This window comes from Myotis brandtii, unplaced genomic scaffold (genome assembly GCF_000412655.1).
Source record: "Myotis brandtii unplaced genomic scaffold, ASM41265v1 scaffold704, whole genome shotgun sequence".
NCBI classification, from domain to species: domain Eukaryota; kingdom Metazoa; phylum Chordata; class Mammalia; order Chiroptera; family Vespertilionidae; genus Myotis; species Myotis brandtii.
In genome coordinates, this window is record NW_005370762.1 from 399,322 (window position 1) to 418,540 (window position 19,219).

Here is a 19,219-nt window from a genome sequence, read left to right on the forward strand (position 1 = left end):
TTGAAAACCTACTGTGAGCCCAGCCCTTTTTCTTTTCCTCCAAGCTATCTGCAAGGGAGATGTGTGAGTCTTGCTAGGCCCGGTTATTCTGCAGTAATAAATTCACTCCAGAATTCCAGCGGCTTAACACAGCAAAGGTTTCTTTCTTGCTGGTGCTGCATGTCTAACTGAGGTGGGTGGAGGGCTCTGCTCTACCTCGCGCCTCAGGAGCAGGCTGACGAAGGCTTGGCCATCTTGTAGGTGTACTACCTGGAACGTGAGGCCACCTTGGTCCCTGCAGCAGGGACGAGACAGCTGGAAGGCTGCACTGGCTCTTAAATACTTCAGTCCCAAAGGGACGCACAGCCCACGGGCCGGAACTAGCCTAATGCCCTAGTTTTTTAGGGCTCTGGGAAATGTGGGGAAGACATGGCTATTTGGTGAATAATACCTGCCTTTGCCACAGTGGGTATAATTTCCATTTTTCAGGTAAGGAAACTGAGGCTCAGAGAAAGGAACCATCTTATCTGAGGTCTCCCAGCTAAAAAGCTCTGGAGTCTAGACATTACATAACTGACTCAATCATTTATTTAGCTTATTCAGCAAAAACATATTGAATAAAAATGACAGGCCCAACACTGTGATAGGCTCTGGGGACATAACAGGGAACAAAACTGAAGGTAGTCCTGGCCCATGTGGCTCCGTTGGTTGGGTGTAGTCCTGTGCACCAGGTTGTCGGTTTAATTCTTGGTCAGGGCACATGGCAGGTTGTGGGCTCGATCTCCAGGTTGGGGAGTACAGGAGGCAGCTAATCGATGTGTCCCTCTTACATCAATGTTTCTCTCTTCTCTCCCCCTCCCTTCCTCTCTCTCTCTAAAAATCAATAAAAATATTAGGGAAAACAAAACAAAACAAAAGTACCCTCTGTTCTCAGCCCAAGGAATGTGTAACTACAGACTGGGATGTATGCTCAGCAGTAGAGACATATGGTTCTCTGAAGAGATCTATTAAGATTTTTAGCCTGGTCAGCATGGCTCAGTGTTTGAGCATCAGCCTAAGAATCAGGAGGTCATGGTTCAATTCCTGGTCAGGGCACATGCTGGGGTTGTGGGCTTGATCCCCAGTGAGGGGTGTAAAAGAGGCAGCCTATCAATGATTCTCTCTCATCATTGATGTTTCTCTCTCTTTCCCTTTGTCTTCCTCTCTGAAATATTTAAAAAAAAGATATTTAACTTTTCCTATAGAGAGACAGGTAAAATGGACTCCCGTGTATTGAAGCACTGTGCCAAGTACTTGATTTATTTATAACTTCCACAAGCCCATGAGGCAATTCTTATAATTCCATTTTTCAGATAAGCAAGCCAAGGTTCACTCATAGAGGGAAGATAACGGGGCTGAAGGAGACTCTTCAACCTCATCCATGCTCACTTGTGATGTTGAGAAAGTTAAAATAAAAAACTTGAATTTCGCCCTCCTCCTCCCCTGCCCTCCCATCTAACCCTAAGAAACATGGTCTCCTCTTTCTGCTCTGAATCACTCTTCTCAGGACTTTCTCCCTCTGGTCCTGCAAGTGTCACAACATGTGAACATATCATTCACTGACAGTGGGGGCTTCTTTGAGTCCAGACACAGCATCCCTCATCCCCATGTTGGTGCTGCCCATATAGCTGAGACCTTGTCCAACTCAAAGAGGGAGGGAGGACATTGCAGAAATACAGGGAGCGGTGTCTGACTCTGACAGGACGGGTTTGAATCTGAGCCTTGGCAAAGGTGGATTCTTCTATGTAGAATGTGGTTCATTTTCTCTCCAGCATCCCCATCCCTCCCCTCGCACTCTGTGCTGTATTGACACTGACCCCATCACTTCTCTCCCCTCCTCAGCACATGTGACCACCTCCCCTGTCCCCACTCTGGTCCAAGCACCTTCTCAAACCTGGATTATCACAGTGGCATCTGCATGGGGCTCTGCTGCCACCCTTCTCTCCCAGGGTCTGACATTGAGGTACCTGTTAAAACACTGGTCACATCAGACCACCCCTCTGCTCTGAACCCTCCTGTGGCTCAGAGGCTCACACAGAGGAAAAGCCAGAGGCCTCACAGTGACCCAACAGGGACATTGGCCTCTTTGCTCTTCCTTGAACCGTAAACACACTCCCGCCTCAGGGCATAAGGCATAGAAGCCTTGTTTCCAGTCTCAGGGAAGCTCTTCAGGCAGCGGGAACAACAGCAACCAGACCTCCAAGTCTCCATCCAGGTGAGCGGAGCACCCCTAGGCTGCAAGGGCCTGGTCAGTGACCAGGAGTGTGTTCCTCTAAGGGAGCCGCTGGAGGCCAGAGGTGTGAGCCAGGTGGACGCAGTGGAGTGGAGCACAGGCAGCGCTCTGACCACCCTGCACCAGGAGCAGTCTCCCAGCCCAGCCCCTCCTCTGCCCTCTTCCACTTGACCCTTTCTACATCCCATTCATCTCCACCTGAGGCATTATATATGACACTGCAAGTTTGGCTGCCTGTTGTTTGTCTTCTCCCACTGGAACCTGAGCGCCAGCAGGGCAGGGACATACTTTGTGTTGTTCATGGCAGTGTTCTTATGCCTGGAACACTGCCTGCGCATTGTGGGCACTCAGTAACTATGCACCGAGTGAATGAACGCATGAACCAATCATGGCGCATCAGATTCCTTGGTGTTACTCGCTTACACTCTCTTGTTCCTACCATCCTGCCTTTACACGCGCTGTTCCCTCTTCCTGAATGTCCCACAGACTTTCTCTGTGCACCAACTCAACACCCTCATTCTTTCTCACTCACTCCACCTGCCTGGGGGGTGAAGTCCCTGCAGCACATGGCACAGGCATTACCCATCCATCCCTGTGGGGCTAAGGGTTCAAGGGCAAGCACAGCTCCTCACTGCTGAGCCCAGTGTCTGGTGCACAGCTGGGGTCCAGCTGCGGTGTGCTAGCCTGAGCCTCATGGACCAGAGCGTTATCTGGAACTGCAGCCCAGGGGCCCCAAATCTGCCTGTCCCCCTCATCCCGAGTCAGGAAGCAGGAGTCCTTGTTGCCAAGTCAAGCTCCTCCTGCTTCCTCAGAGATCAGGAAGACGAGGCAAATGGGACACTAATGAAATTCAGAGAGAAAACTAAATTGGGAGGTGTTGCAAACACCATGGAGGAGGGAGATGCAATGTGAAAGGCTCTCTCCAGAGTGGGCAGGGGAGTGGGAGAGCTCAGAGAGAGCTGAAAGTGGCATCCCCTGGCCTCCTCTGACACCCACACGTGGGGTGGCCTGTGGGATCATTGTAGGGGCTTCACTCATCTCACTTTAAATCAGGGACCTTTTCATCGACTGACTCATCCATTCATTGATGCCCTCCCACCACCTTGCCAAAACAGATTTGAGTGGGTTAACAATTATAAATTGATTAAATAGCTAAGACCAAGACTGTTTAATGCACAATTAAGGTAGAAAGTAAGGGAGAGAAAAGGGAGGGGGAGAAGAAAAAGATTATTGGAGCCACCCAGCAGCGGGGTTCTTGAGAAGCAGCCCAGGGCTCCTGTGACAAACAGATGGGGCTGTGCCTGTTTAAGATCATCAGGGAAGGAAGAGCTGTGGTCACAGGGTAGCAGTGATGACCAGTGTTTCAGAGAACTTTCAAATCCGTTGTCCATTCCTTCAGTTATAGGCATTGACCGTGTGCTGTGGGCTAGATGTCCCCCGACCCCACGGGGTACTTTCTTCTATCTCATTGAATGATCATAGCACCCTGCAAGGCAGTCTTTTAAGGCTCTTTTTAGAGACCGGGTGACTGAGGCTCAGAGACACTGAGCCATTTCCTCAGCACATGGTGCTGTGGCAGCTGGATATGCACCTGCAAAAGCATGAAGTTGGACCCCTTCCTCACACTATATACAAAAATGACCTCAACATGGATCATTGGCCTAAATTTAAGAGCTAAAACTCTAAACCTTTAGAAGAAAACATGGGCCTAAATGTAATGATCTCAGATTAGGCAATGGTTTGACACCTGCAAAAGCAGGGGAGGATAAAACTCATAAATTGGATATCATCAACATTTTAAAAATTTGTGCTTCAGCCCTGGCTGGTGTGTGTGGCTCAGCAGTTAGAACATGTACTGGAGGGTTTAATTCCCAGTCAAGGGCATGTACCTGGGCTGCAGGTTCGATCCCTACCCCCAGTCAGGGCTCATGCGGGAGGCAACCATTAGATGTCTCTCTCTCTCTCTCTGTTCCCCTTTTCCCCCTCCCTTCCACTTTCTATAAATGGAAAAGATATCCTCACTCCTCAGGTGAGGATTAAAATAATAATAATAATGATCTGTGCTTCAAAGAACATCATAAAGAAAGTGGAAAGACAACCATGGAATGGGAGAAAATATTTGAAATCAGAGATCTGACATGGGGTTTGTATCCAGAATACATAAAAAACTCTTACAACTCCTCAATAAAAGGACACAGAGCCTAATTGAAAAATGGGCAAAGAGTTTGAATAGACATTTCTCCAAAGAAAGTACAGACGCGGTCAAAAAGCACATAAAAATATACCCAACAGTTTTAGCCATCAGGGAAATGCAAATCCGAGACCTTGAGTCATTTGTTTGGGTCCTGCCTCTCTGACACCAAAGCCTCCAGACCACAGGCCTCCCTGGGCCTGGGGAAGAGGTCCCAGGGAGGTGAGAGTAGGGCCTGGACCCTTCAGGGGTTTCCACAGGAAGGAGGAGAAGAGGGAGGGACAGGGAATGGTGGGCAGAACAGGAAGGTCAAGCCAGGGACAGACTGCCCATGGGTCTTCTGCCAGCAAGGGCAGAAATTGCCATCTGAGAAGGGTTAGGTTCACACTTAGCCCTCCTCTGCCCAATTTGCTGTTTGTCCTAGCACAGTGGTTCTAACTCTGGTTGAAGAGCCCTGTTTGACTCTTCAAAATTATTGAAGACCCCAAAGCATTTCTATTTATGTGAATTATATCTATCAAATTTTGTTATACTGGTAATTAGCCCTGAAAAAAAGCTAAAATTATTATTGATAGCTTATAAAAACAAACAACAATAAGCCCTTACATAACCATACATAATACTTTTTTTTTTAATCCTCACCCAGAGATATTTTTTCCCATTGATTTTTAGAGAAAGTGGAAGGAGAGGGAAAGACAGAGAGAAACATTGATGTGAGAGAAACACATCGATTGGTTGCCTCCTGCACGAGCCCTGACCGGGCTTCGGGCCCAAGGAGGAGCCTGCAACCAAGGTAAATGCCCTTGACCAGAATTGAACCCGGGACCCTTTGGTCCACAGGCTGACACTCTATCCACTGAGCCAAACTGGCTAGGGCCATAATACATTTTTATAAAAAGGAACTTTTCCAAAACAAACAGAAATGGAGGGGTTGACACTGTTTCCCATTTTGGCAAATCTCTTCAATATGTGGCTTATTAAAGCAGGAGGGAGGGGGGTAAGAGATCAACCGAAGGACTTGTATGCATGCATATGAGCATAACCAATGGACATAAGACACTGGGGGGTAGGGGAAGCCGGGGTATTGTCAAGGGCGGGGAAAAAAAGGACACATATGTAATACCCTTTGTAATGCTTTAAGCAATAAAAATAAATAAATAAAATAAAATAAAATAAAAAAATATGTGGCTTAATAGAAGCTGTATCTGCGTCTGCCTTCGATCTGGAAGCCTGCACTGTGTACTCATAAGAGAATGAGGATGAAAAGAGCAGAAAGTGGAATAGCATGAATATAAACAGTGTTGACCTCACAGGTGCTCTACAAGGATCCCTGGGTGCAGGGATCCCCAGGGCACACTTTGAAAACTGTGGGTGCAGGAGGTGAGATCCTTGCTACAGAGTTCAGCAGGGCGTGGGGAGATGGCACGGTGATCTAGAAGAGAGGGAGGGAGGCGAGGACATTGCAGTGGGGAGGGGATGGACTTCTCCCAGAATGAAGCCTGGCTGCCCGGAGATGTTGCACACAACATTCTCTTGGCCCAGACAGCTTTCTGCCATCTTGGTCTACTACTCAAAATCCTCTTCGCACTTTAAGGTTTATTTAGATGCAACTGCCTCTGGAAAGCCTTTCTTACCATCCTTAACACCCCCAAGGCTGAGTGAAGCCTGAGGTTGAAGCTACTGGTGAGAGGCTCGGGATTCCAGACCAAGGAGCTGAGATGTTCTGTTATTCTTCTTTAAGAATTGAGAAGAAATATATTGAAGGCTTTTACACAAGCACTTCCTTGATGGTATACAAATTTGGATGTACAGAGGACTGTGTCACCAACATGCAGTTAAAGTCATCCGGTGCTGCTCTGGCTGGTTTGGCTCAGTGGATAGAGCATCAGCCTGTGGACTGAAGGGTCCCAGGTTCGATTTCGGTCAAGGGCATGTGCCCCGGGTCACAGGTTTGATCCTCAGTAGGGGGCATGCAGGAGACAGCTGATCAATAATTCTCTCTTATCCTTGATGTTTCTAGTTCTCTATCCCTCTCCCTTCCTCTCTGAAATCAATAAAAATATTTTTAAATAAAAGTCATCCACTCTAATTCTAATTCAAATAAAGTAGTATCAGTCATCTAGAAAAGTGAGTGAAATGAGGGAAAGGAGGAGAGAAACTAACAGCTAATTGAGCACTAACTATGGGCCAGGTGTTCACCATGTTATCTAATCATCACAGCAGGTAAGTGGTATTTCTCCCATTTTACAGATGAAAAAACTGAGGCATCCACCCTCCCACCCCCACCCCCAAACCAAGGATATCTTGCTAGTAAGTGTCAGAGCTGGTTCAAGATCAAGCCATTCTGTTTCTAAAGCCCATGATGCCCTTTCTCATGACTCCACATGAGCTTAGCATCATTTGTTTGACATAGAGTGTTTAAGGCTACACACTCTTTTTAAGATGTGTTTCTATCATATCTTTGCAAATACCCTTTTAGCTCTTGGAAATTTGAACAGGGACATCAATTGTGCTTGTTTGTTCTCCCTTCTGGAGTCTCCCATGGCAGCATCTGCACGCAGAGGACAGCCAACACGCTCCACTTTTGTGTTGCTTGCTTTTCATCGAAGACATAGCCACAATCAAGACATTCACACCGAGTTACTGATAACTAGACTTATTATTGACTCGGAGGTTATTGAGTGTACGGGCCTGGGCATGACTGTCCATCCTTATTGGTGATGGGAACCTGGGAGGACGAAGGTCCTGGGATAGATCTATTGCTTTTCTCTGGGTCAGGTCAGAGAAATCATCTTAAATGGGACACCCTCATTCTTATATAAATACTAGAGGCCCGATGCATGAAATTCGTGCAAGGGGCTTGGCCCCCGCCACCATGGTGACCGGGAGACTCTGCCACCTCTGCTGCCTCTGCCTTGGCCCCCACCACCACGGCTTCGATCTGGAAGGATGTCCAGAAGGATGGCTGGTCTAATTAGCATATTAAGCTTTTATTATTATAGACTGAGTAAGGCACACAAGGCTTATGCAGCCAAGACTGTATTGTCATGTCTGGTGCCAATCATGTCAGTTAAGCAAAGGATACATGAACATTTATTGAACTAGCACTGTGGGTTCACATCTAAGATAAGTATCTTGCGTGCTTTATCCATATTTGAAAGCCTGTATGTTTTTGACTCTATGAGATAGGAACATCCCCATTTTCCAGTGATCAAGTAGACATGGGTCTGCTCAGGGACATGCATGCCCTGGTAGATGGTGGAGCTGGGGTGTAGAGCCAGTTCTGCTTGCAAACACGATGCTATGCTTCACTAAGAACATGCTGAGTGCGTTCCCAGCGGGGCACCATGCTCTGACTGAGCAGGTGCAGAGACCTGGCAGTGCTTTTGTGGCCACAGACATTCTTGGCTGGTTTCAGGCTCTCTTCTTCCCAGACCATTTGTCTATCCTCCAAGGTTCCTTTTCCCTCCCTGGGTTTGCACCTTCAGGCTTCAGTCAGAGCACCTGGAATGCCCACCACCCTACCAGGCCACTGTCATCTTTCAGTATCTGCTTAAGCAGTGTTCCTGGGCTCAGTGAACACGTGCATGGTCTTAGGGAGGAAGAGGAAAGAGCAGGTGACCTAAGATGAAGTCCCGGAGTGTCAAAGGTTAAGCTTGGTGCCCGTCCCCAGGGCCTGCATGGTTGGCAATGGTAGAATGACATGGCCACCGCTGTGGAAGTCACTTCCCTTCTGACCCTAATTTACCTGCACCCACCCTCAGGGTGATGCTGCAATGCAGTCCTGGGTGCACAACATAATTGCAGAGCCATTTACAAGCCGAATGCCTGGTTAATTTCCAGATGGGAGGGTCAGTGTCATTTCCCGTAGTAGAGTCAATGACCAAATCCTCACCATGGTAGGGTTTGATTCCTGTCACTAATTGCATCTTCAGCTGCACATCTCAGTGGCTGGTTTTGCCAAAGCAGTCAAGGTCATGGCCTGAAGGTCTTTTTCTGAGACTGTGGACTGTTATCCCTGTGTTGCCTTGACTTACCTGCTATGAAAGGGATACATTTAGATATCTTCCACCCCCCACCGCTTTTGTGAAAGCTCCCTTGGTGGGAAAAAACAACAAAAAACAGTGAGTCAACATCGATAAGCACAGAACCCTGTGCCTCTTTGGATTCTAACTGTGTGGAAAAGCCGAGTGTGCAGAAAACACTCCGTGGGTGAGGACAGACATTTGTTGAGTATCTATTATATGTCAGCCATTGTGCTAGGCATTTCACAGTCCATTGAACCCTCACAACCACCAGTGAGGTAAGTATTGTTATTTCTGATTCACAGATGGGGCCATGGAGCCTCAGAGAGGGTCAATGACTTTAAGTCACACAGCCGGGAAGTGGGGGGACCTGGAACGGAATCAAGGTCATCTGCTACAACATGCAACTTCTCCCCACTGTGTTGAAAATAATAACAGCAACAACAGCAGCAAGAGCTCCCATTTATGGTGTGCTTACTACCCTGACTTGTATTCTCTCATTTAATCTCGACAACAACACAATGCTGTTAGGTGCTATTATCCCCATTTTGCACATGAGGAAACCAAGGCTCAGAGAAGTGCTCTCAGAATGAAAAGTTTTCCAAACATGGGTTTTTGGAAAGTAAGCCCCAGAAATCTGTCACTGTGTGCTATTCTTCCTTTAAAAAAAAAAAAAGATTTGTATTGATTTCAGAGAGAAAGGGAAAGGGAGAGAGAGATAGAAACCTCAATGATGAGAGAGAATCATTGATTGGCTGCCTCCTGCACGTCCCCTACTGGGGATCGAACCTGCAACCCAGGTATGTGCCCTTGACCAGAATCGAACCTGGGACCCTTCAGTCCGCAGACCGATGCTCTATCCACTGAGCCAAACCAGCTAGGACCACTGTGTGCTATTCTGGCATAAAGAGCTCTTGTCTAAAATAAGCACAGGCCTTGATCATAGGAGGTACTTCACAGTATTTGCTATCAGTAGTTAATTACATGGCGTTCTTGCCACCTGCTGGAATGGGTATTCTGGTTGTTGTTAACAGCCTGTGCTAGCCATTGAGCAGCCCTTGCCATGGAGGCTCCTGAGGTCAGCATATCCTGGAGCAGGAATCCCAGATGTTAGGAGACAAGCGAGTTCGAGGACACATGGTGCAGTGGAACAGAGCAGGCTCGGGAATCAGACCAATGGAGTCCAAGCCTCGCTGACCAGCTCTGGACTCTGGGCAAGTTGGCTCATCTCTCTGTGCTTCAGTTTCCCAATATGTAGGGTGTCCCAAAATTCACGCAAGAAGTAATTTTGATAGAAAACACAGGTTTATAATTAAAAATTGTAAAGTTTTTATTGATTCATAAAGTATACAGTATAGGGTTATGTATGGAATAGCACATCGGGTAAATGGCCTCCATGGCTTTGCTGGCATATACCCAAAGCCGTGGTCTTCATTGGTCTTCATTGTCCCTGCTCCTGGGCCATAATTGGTACTTGGTAATGCTTATCAAAATGAAGGGATTGAAATCAAAGGGCAACAGATATTAGAATCTGATTCAATAAACCAAGTAAAATTAGGCTTTTATTTTTTGTTGTTGTTGTTAATGCTACCGCAAAATTCAAATCTTGCATAAATTTTGGGACACCCTATATAATATGGATATAATAAGAGGCCATACCTCAATGGGCTAGTACAAGGATTAAAAAATCATGTGATGCTTATAATCAGGCTTAGCACCAAAAAATCAGGCACCCGGTAGATGTGATGTGTTGTATTATCAAATATTGTTTTATAGAGTTGGACTTATGAGATGATCTAGTTCCACCCTCCCATTTGCAGACAAGGAAACAGAGGCCCAGACTGTCCCCAATCACAGAGCATTTTAGTTCTTTGATTTAGTTCTAGTGCCAAGGTTCTTTCTGATATTGCCGACCATTGGAACAACAGCCTCAAGAAACATTTCTAGACGTTTTAGTTGTTGACCTTTCAATCTGCTTTATCTTTTTTTGATAGTTCTTTGTTTATACTTGCACTACCCATATATTTATTTTAAGTAGTGCTCACATTTATTTCACTTCCTGAATCTGATCATTTCAGCACCTATAGTGTTCGTAGGTAGGATTCATTTGTTCGTTGTTGCTGCTGTCTCTTGCTCATGGTGGCTTCTTTCCCCACGTGCTCTGTGACTTTTTAAATTGGGGGTTCATGATTGTTAAAACTCGGTGGGACTTCTTGGAGGCCTGAGTTGAAAGCGCACTGCTCCAGGAAGGCTGTGCATTTGCTTCTGCCAGGTGGCTGGAGGACCACCAATGTGGGGCCACGTTCAATTAAACGCTCAGCTTGAGCTAGGGTTGTTGTTGTTTATCTGGCCACAAGGTAATATGTACTCAAGTTAGAGACCCATGTGAAGGCCAGTTTGTGATTGGGAATCGCCCACTGCCCAGCCCCAGGGTCAAGTTTTCTTACATCTGCTTCCATGGGGTGGGGCCTTGTTTTTTTCTTATTCACCCTTTCATGTAGGTGTGACTGCATCCTAGCCTTAAGGGTCTCCCTTTGAATTCCACCTTTGGAAGGACTTTGACTTTGCTTTGTTTGTTGGCCCTTTAACACTATGATCCCCAGAACACCAAGGACTGTCACCCACTCAGTGCTGGGGAACCTCTATGGACTCATGCTCTTGGTGGTTACTGTGACCTCTGAGGGTTTACTTTTGTTCTTGACAGCTCAGCTCTATATAAAAAATAATTTTGTTTCTGTAATGTGGCATTTTCCATGTCCTGCATTAGGGGCATTCCTTAGAGTCAGGGGCAGCTGTAATCCTGGAAATAGAAGTCTAAAGGGGTCACCACTGTCCTTCTTTGGTGTGAACATGGGATTTCATTATCTAGGGTTTTCCTGGTTATCACTCCTGGGCAGTTTATCATATTTTTTGCTTCAACGTCTACTCAGTATGCCAGGAGAGCTGAGGGGAAGTTTCCATGCCATAGGCCAAGTCCCTATCTCTCAGTGTCACCACCATCACTGTCCCGAGTTCTCAGCCTGTGTTTGTCTCAGCCTCACAGGGATGTTGACAAAGCACATAACCTACAGATGCTGCCAGATGAAAACTCTGATGTTATAAAACGTGCCCAGAGATACCACATTCTGAAGGCATGCCTGCCTGCTGTTGCTGTGGTCCAGCCATCCCAGATGTGGTTCTTAACTTCATTTGCCCATTAGTTCATTCATTCCACAGGCATTTACTGAGCATCTACTACATGCTGTGCCCATGTTAGGCTTAGGGATACAGAGTCGGATAAACCACAGCCCTTCCCCTTGTGTACAAAGACATTCAAATGGGTAATGATCATTGCTGTGGCAGAACAAAACTGGAGGAAAAGGAGGCTAACCCAACCTCAGGTGCGAGTGTCTAGGCAGGCTTCCCATAGGAAGTGGCAAATCTGGAAACAAAAAGATCACAGATCACCAAAGAAAGCATGAGCCCTCCACTCGAGAAGAAATGGTCCAACTGCGTTTCATTTCCTGATCTTGGTCTATGGGTGAGCATTGTCCTCTTTCACCCTGGGGACATTTTGAGAACCACTGGTATATATTCATTTCAACAAGGACACTACAATTCAAGGGGGCAAAATCAGTTTGGGGAGCTTAGGGGTAAAATCCTATTTAATAAAAGGGTGATATGCAAATTGACCCTAATGGTGGAATGACCAGAACGACCACTCAACCAGTCACTATGAGGCGCACTGACCACCTCTCAGTTCTTTTCCCCGGCCGGCAAGTTCCGATCGCTCGATGGCGAACAGGGAACTGGGGATGGGTGGCAAGGGACGTGAGTGGTCCCAGGCCAAGGCCCCCACCCTTTCAGTCACCCCACACACAGAGAGCAAACCACGGCAGGGGCAGGGCCGGTGAGCAGGTAGGAACAGCCAACCTCTTGGTCCCTTTCCCCAGCCAGCAGGCTCTGATCGCCCGATGGTGAAAGGGGAACCAGGGGTGGGTGGCGGGGCGGGGGCAGCTGCAGGCAGCTGGGGAAGATGGCCTTGATTGCAGGCCAGGCCTAGGGACCATACCTACACAGGAATTTCATGTGCTGGGCCTCTAGTAGTTATTATAATGGTTTGTGATCCTCCAAAGGGCCACAATACCTAAACAGATAGACTGCATATTTTCAGTATTAAAATTTCATAGGAAAGGAGGAAATTTGGGCAAAAAAAATCTCCATAAAGGTTCTTTGATGGGGAGTAGTGGGGGAGGTGAGTGGAGTTATGATGAAAAGAAAGGCTGAGAATCACTGATGTTACCTGAATGGGCAGTATGTAGCATTGGAGCTGGACAGACCTAAGTTCAAAGCTGCCTCCTTCATTTAACAACCTGTTTAATCTTGGACATATTCATCTCTCTGTGCCTCAGTTTCTATATCTGTAAAATGGGATAGTAACACCTTCCCTCACAAGGATTAAAAGAACTCCTACATGTAAATATATCCTGGCACTTGGTAGGTACTCAATCAATGTTGTTAGGTCTGAGTTCCCTGCCCCCATCCAGCCAACACACACCTGTTGGGGAGAGGGTCCGGCGCTGATGCCACTCGTGGAAGGAGTTGCTTTCAGGCAGTCATTACCTGAACAGCACACATAGGAGCATCCTCCTCTCTAGGACCACGTGAGCGTGTGATGTCCCAGGAGCTCATGGAATTCTCTCAGAGAGAGAATGAGTGCTGGATTCATTTGACAAATCAAAGACCGCATTTTCTGGTTCTTCCTTCAGAGACACGATTAATATTCAACCTGTTCATGTCAGGGAAGCTGGGACCTCCAGTGGCGTTAAATCTTATGAGTGATTGTCTCTTAAGGGGAGCGAGTGGGATTTTCCCATGGGTTGCAAATTAATTTGGGGGCATCCAGTCAATTCCTGGCCTCTGAGGCTCTGCACCACCATTTAGGGAAGAAATCATTGGCCTGGGACCAGCCAGGTGTGAAAGGGAGTGACCTGTGAAAGGAGGGGGTGGAGGAGTGCCAGGAGAGCCGGGGAAGGCGGGTTGGATGGCTCTTTGTTGGCCTGAATCTCCATGCTCCCCTTTGTCAATGTCCTCTCTCGTGCCCTGGTGAGGGCCTGCATAGGTCAGAACACATGACAAACCCTCATTACATATATGTGCAATGATCAATTTACCCCCAACCACGATAGCTAACATCATTATTAAACAATGTATTAAGTGTTTTACTGCATTATCACAACTCAACTATTCTCTTCATCATCATCATCATCATCCCCATTTTATAGATGAGGAATCTGAGGCTGGGAGACGTTAGGGTATTTCCCCAGGTGACTGAATTGCAGGGCAAGCGGCAGGTCACCCTGCTTGACTTCCAGCCCAGGGCTCCTGTCCCCTCTGACATTACTGGATTGACCTGAGGCCAAGGTCAGAGGCTGGTTCAATTCTGAATCCCAGGGCCTGGCCAAAGGAAGGGAGGGAAGAGCCTTGCTTTCCAGCATTGGGCATGGCTGTCTCCCTCCTCCTCCCGTCCTCCCAGCACCACCGCTGCCCCAGCTCTTGTCTGGGCCTATTCAAGTCAAGTGTGACTAGCGTGTCACCACCTCCATATCGCTGACACACAGATGGCAGCGCCCAGCCCAGTGAACCAGGGCACACGCTGTGATCTGCAGAGTCAGGCAGGGGGCCTTGTCTCTGAAACCTGCTCTCTCCCCACAAGGCCTGTCTTGTGCGGCGAGGAGCGGTGTCTGAGCGGGTTCATTATCTCTGCTCTGAACATGTCCAGGCACAGCCAGAGCAAATCCAAACGTGGTCTGGAGAGATGCTCTGTGGCTCCCTCAGACTCGCATCCACCCCCCTCCTCCCCACTACCAGGGGGGAGACACACTTCTCTCTCTCTCTCTCTCTCTCTCTCTCTCTCTCTCTCTCTCTCTCTCTCTCACACACACACAAGGTTGTTCGGAGCCACTGGAGATAAACTAGGTTATGAAATAATAAGATAATCTCTCACTTTGTAAAGCACGTTGCCTTGGCCAGTATTTTCCTGTATGTTCTCTCATCACTGCAGGCATGGGGGTGCTTGCTGCCATCCCAGCTGGAGAGATGAGGGTGTGCTCTGCCCCTCGCTGTGGGTTCTCCCAGAGGAGTTGCAGGGCTAGAGGGACCCTTGATACCTTCTCATCCAGCTTCCTCCCTCTCATCCAGCCTCCTCCCAACCTAGACCCAGGGAGGCACAGAGCTTTCTGCCTGCAGCTCACACAGGTGGCAAGTGGCAGAGCCTGGGCTTACACCAGAACCACTGACTACAATGGCTGAGTCCTTCTCCTCCATGTATGGGAACATCTGAGAGAGGAAGAGGGGCCCCACACAGGCCCTGGGCCCAGAGCTGTGGGTAGAACCTGGGAGCCACAAGGAAGACAGCACCCTTGTTTAGAGAAATATGAGCCGTTGGGCTTCCGTGTAGTTGCACTTGGTCTTGGAGGCCATGGGGTGGGTGCTGATGCAGCTATGCCCAGAGGAGGGTCGGGGTGGTGAGGCAGAGCAGGAGTGGACGCTGTGGGGTTAGTGGAGCTGGAACACCCTGGACAGAGGATGTTTCCTGAGTGCTAGTTTAGAAATCTCACCAGGTGCCTGGGATTATGGAAAGGGGCATCGCCTAATTCTCCAAAACAACCTTAATGTTAGCTCCCAGAATAATAACATACAAAATTAGGACGAGGTGCAGAAGAAACAATGCAGCCAAGGAGCTGGGACTTCAAAGATGTTGAGGAGGGCACTTGGGGTGCCCTCCAGGATAGTGTCCCTAAAACAGAAATTGGCTTGTGACCCCGTCTTCTTAGTGATTTCTTGAGGCTTTCCCTTGCCCTCCAGAGGCAGCCCAAACTTCTCCTTGTATCATGGAAGGCCTTGCATTATCCTTTTTTCAGAAGAGCTTATCAGCAGGGAGCTCGGGTTGTGAGTTCGAATCCTGCCTCTCCTCCTTTCTGAGCAGTGTCATCTTCAGTAAGTGTCTTAACCCCCCAGTGCCATCTGACTTCATGTGTAAGGTGACATGACAACCTGCTGCTGTTAGGACATAGTGAGATGGTACAGGTAAAGCTCTTGGTGAGATGCCTGGCCTGGAGTTAGTGCTCTCCATCGATTTGTGATAGTGTTATGAGCAGCAGCCCTGGTGGTAGCTGTAATCATGGTTTTTCTGGCCCCTGGCCTTTCACACCTGCTCTGCCCTCAGGGTGGGAGCCCTTGGGATACTTTGAACCTGTCAGAATCTTTCTTATTCTCCAAGGCCCCTCTGGGAGGTGAGCTCTGCAGCAGCCTGCTCCCACCCCCGGCTGTGGCCTTGCTCCTGTCTCTCTCCCACAGTGAGCAGCCACAGAGTCCCCACCGGCATCTCTGGGCACATGGGGGCATTTCCAACTGTCCTGGCCGAGAGCCACTGAGGGAAGGGTGTCTGAGGGACAGGCAGACCCCACTGGATATTTGTAGCATGAATCTGTCACTGCCCCATGCTCTGCCCAGAACTAAGAAATCCATAATTGGTATTTACAGGGATTTAGGTAAAGAAGGTTAAGCTCCATGGGCAGGGCTGTGGGTGGCACACAGGAAGCCAGGGCAACACCTGCCTGCCCTGCACCTGGCAGCCACAGATGGTATCAGGACCTCATTATCCACCCACCGCAACAGCATTCCCACCCAGTTTTCCCCCAGGAAGAAGAGCGCGCCCAGCCTTTTCTGTGGCCTTCCCTGGCATTCTCTAACCCAGGTTCAGGCAGCCACTTTGCTGCGATTTCGAGTTTCATTCTCTCTACCTCGAGCCCTACCCCCTTTCTTCTGCTTTCTTTGTGATTTTCATTTGGGGGGGGGCAGTTCACCCACACCCCCAGACTTCAGCAAGGGCTCTGCTACCAAATGGGAATTCGCCTAAACACTAACTCACAGGCCAAAGGACTTGGACAGGCTTCCTTGTGCCCACCGGAGGCTGAGGGTCTCCAAACAAGTAAGTGCCCAGGCCCCACTTTCTAAGCACCAGACCTGCCAGAGGCCCAGAGCCTTGGCCTCATTGTCACCCTGAGCTCTGCCCTCGGCGCTGCCCTCTCTCTAAGCACAGTGGCTGCCCAAGGCTGGACCAGCAGTAGAACTTTAGTGGAGTTGATTTAGTCTTTCTCTTATTGATGAACTTGGTTATTTCCAGTCTCTGGTGTGAGCTGTGTTGCCATGGACCTTCTGGCTCATGTCCCTTTGTGCCGTGTGCAGGAGTTTATCAAAGTAATACCTGGGGGCACATGGAGTGGCTGGGTCATAGGGCATGGATATCTTTAGTTCTACTAAACACCCCAAAGTTCTTTCCGAAGTATACCTACGTCCTTATTCTCCCTCAAGCAGTGCATCAGAATATCGGGGACTGTGCATCTTTGCCATTGTGATAATGCCAAACTTTAAAATGTTTGCCAACCCGGGTGTGAAATAGTATCCTTCTATTTAAATTCCCTTGGCCTCTTCGCCCGTGCGTCATGATTATCTGTGTCCACATCCTATCTCTTCCATCCAGGCTAGGGGCTCCTAGTCACAAGCTCCCAGAGGTATGTGCTAGCACATACGAGGGGCTCAAGATGTATTAAAGGAATGAAAGTAATAATAGTTGTAGGGGCTTTCACTTGGGAGGGTCATGGTTGTTTTATTCTTTCTTTTTTTAATATTCAACCATGGTCTTTTAAAAAATAACATTTTTGAGATGTGATTCATGTATCATAAAATTCACACCTTCAAAGTATAGAATTCGCTAATTTTTAGTATATTTACAGGGTTATGAAACCATCACCACAATCAGTTTTAGAATATGTTTATCATTTTCTCCAAACACTCTTACCCATTAGAGTCAGCCCATATGTCTCCCTAACCTCCAGCCCTCGGCAACCACTAAATTATTTTCTGTCTCTATGAATTTTCCTCCTCTGCACATGTCATGTAAATGGAATCATGCAACATGTGGCCTTTTGTAATGGGCTTCTTTCACTCAACCTACTGTTGTCAAGCTTCATCCATGTTGTAGCATGGATTGGTACTTCACTACTTTTTTTTGCCAAAGCATACTCTGTTGTATGGATAGACTATATTCTATTTATCCATTCATCAGCTGATGGTCATTTGGGTTGTTTTCACTTTTTTGCTGGTAGGAATAACACGACTATGAACATTCAGATTTCTATGTGCCTATGTTTTCATTTCTCTTGGACATACACCAAGGTGAGGAATTGCTGGACATATGGTCACTCTATGTTTAACATTTGAAGAACTGCCCCACTGTTTTCCAAAGAGGCTCTAGCATTTTATGTTCCCACCAGCCATATATGAGAGTTCCAGTTTCTCCACATCCTTGTCAACACTTATTATCATCTGGGTTTTTAAAAATTCAATCATGGGCTTTTGAATTCAGCAAAATGGGCTAGCATCCCTGTCTTTCTGCGTACTAGCTGTGAGATCATAACTTTTCTCTCCATTTTCTTCCTCTGTAAAATGAGATTAATAACACCCCCTCTTGAGGACAGTTGTGAGGATGGAGTAAATAGAACATTGGCTTCATTCAGCCTTTGGCTCAGTGAGGGATGCAGTCGCTTCTCCTTGGAACAAAGGAACAGTGATAGCTGATCATCATGAGCCTCCTCAAGTCCATGCCTTTCCACCTGGGTGCTCTGACCTCATCTAGAACTTCTGTGAGCCCCTCCCAAGAGCTGGCTGGGAACTGAGATTAGAGTGAAAGGCCCGGAGAGCTGCCCTTCATTAGTGCCCAGAACTCACGTGGATGCCAGGATAGTCCCACTGCCAGGGCCATTCCCCAAGCCTCTGGAGGCCACCCCTGTGGACTGCCCCACTCTGGCAGGGTCTTACCAGGCACCTCCCCACCTTGTGGAGGTCTGCGGGGCAGAGACCCTCTCAGGCTCCAGTTCAGTGGCCTCAAAAGGGTCTGAACCATTTGAGTTTGTTTAAATAGGTTTCTCCCCTCTTTTTTGGCAGGAGCCCCAATTTTCATGCCATCATTTTTGCAACAATCACAGACATTCTCTGCACACTCAGGCATTGTATAGGGGGAATAAAATGATGATTGCCTGCTGATTGCTGTTGTTTGTTTTGGAGATGACTCTGTGGGTGGGAAGGACACAGCTGCATGTCAGAGGAGCAGGGAACAGCAGAGCTTTGTCATGCCAGGGCACAGGGAGGGCGGATGGGGGAGGTCCCTCACAGTGAGGAAGACCTGGCAGGAGAGTGGCCATGGCCCTCAGGATGCAGCATCTGTTCATGGCAGCATCACAGTCAGTACAGGAGGCACAGACTTATCCTCTCCACTCCAACCCCTTCCTCAGTGCCCCCTTCTTAGTTGGTGGACCAACTGGTTTCCATCTTGACCTGCCATCTCCTTTGTCCTGTACATCTCATCTCTCACAAGTGCCCACTTCTCTCCGTCTTTGTGGCTTCACTGCTGGGTCACGGCAGTAGCTTCTCAGCATTTCCCCGTCTCTCTGCCTCTAGCCTTGCCCATCCTGATGAGCCATTCTCCAGCCCACATCAATATTCCCATAAGACAAATTAAGACCCCGTCACTTTCTACCTTAAAACTCTACAGTGGCTTCCCTTTGTCCTGAGGATAAAGTCCACTTGCCCCTCCTCTTCTCCATTCTTCTACAGTTGACTGTGACCCTTGCATCGGCTGTATCAGTGGTCCATTTGTCTGTCTGCTCCATTTACCCCAAGGTTCTCTGTTTTCTTCATGTCAGTATCCTG

General features: G+C 48.0%; 1 long non-coding RNA gene across 1 annotated transcript in view; it reads left to right on the forward strand.

Moving 5' to 3' along the window:
* LOC102254853 overlaps positions 1-19,219 on the forward strand; it is a 212,818-nt gene that overhangs the window by 95,461 nt on the left and 98,138 nt on the right. The gene's annotated exons all lie outside the window — the stretch shown is intronic.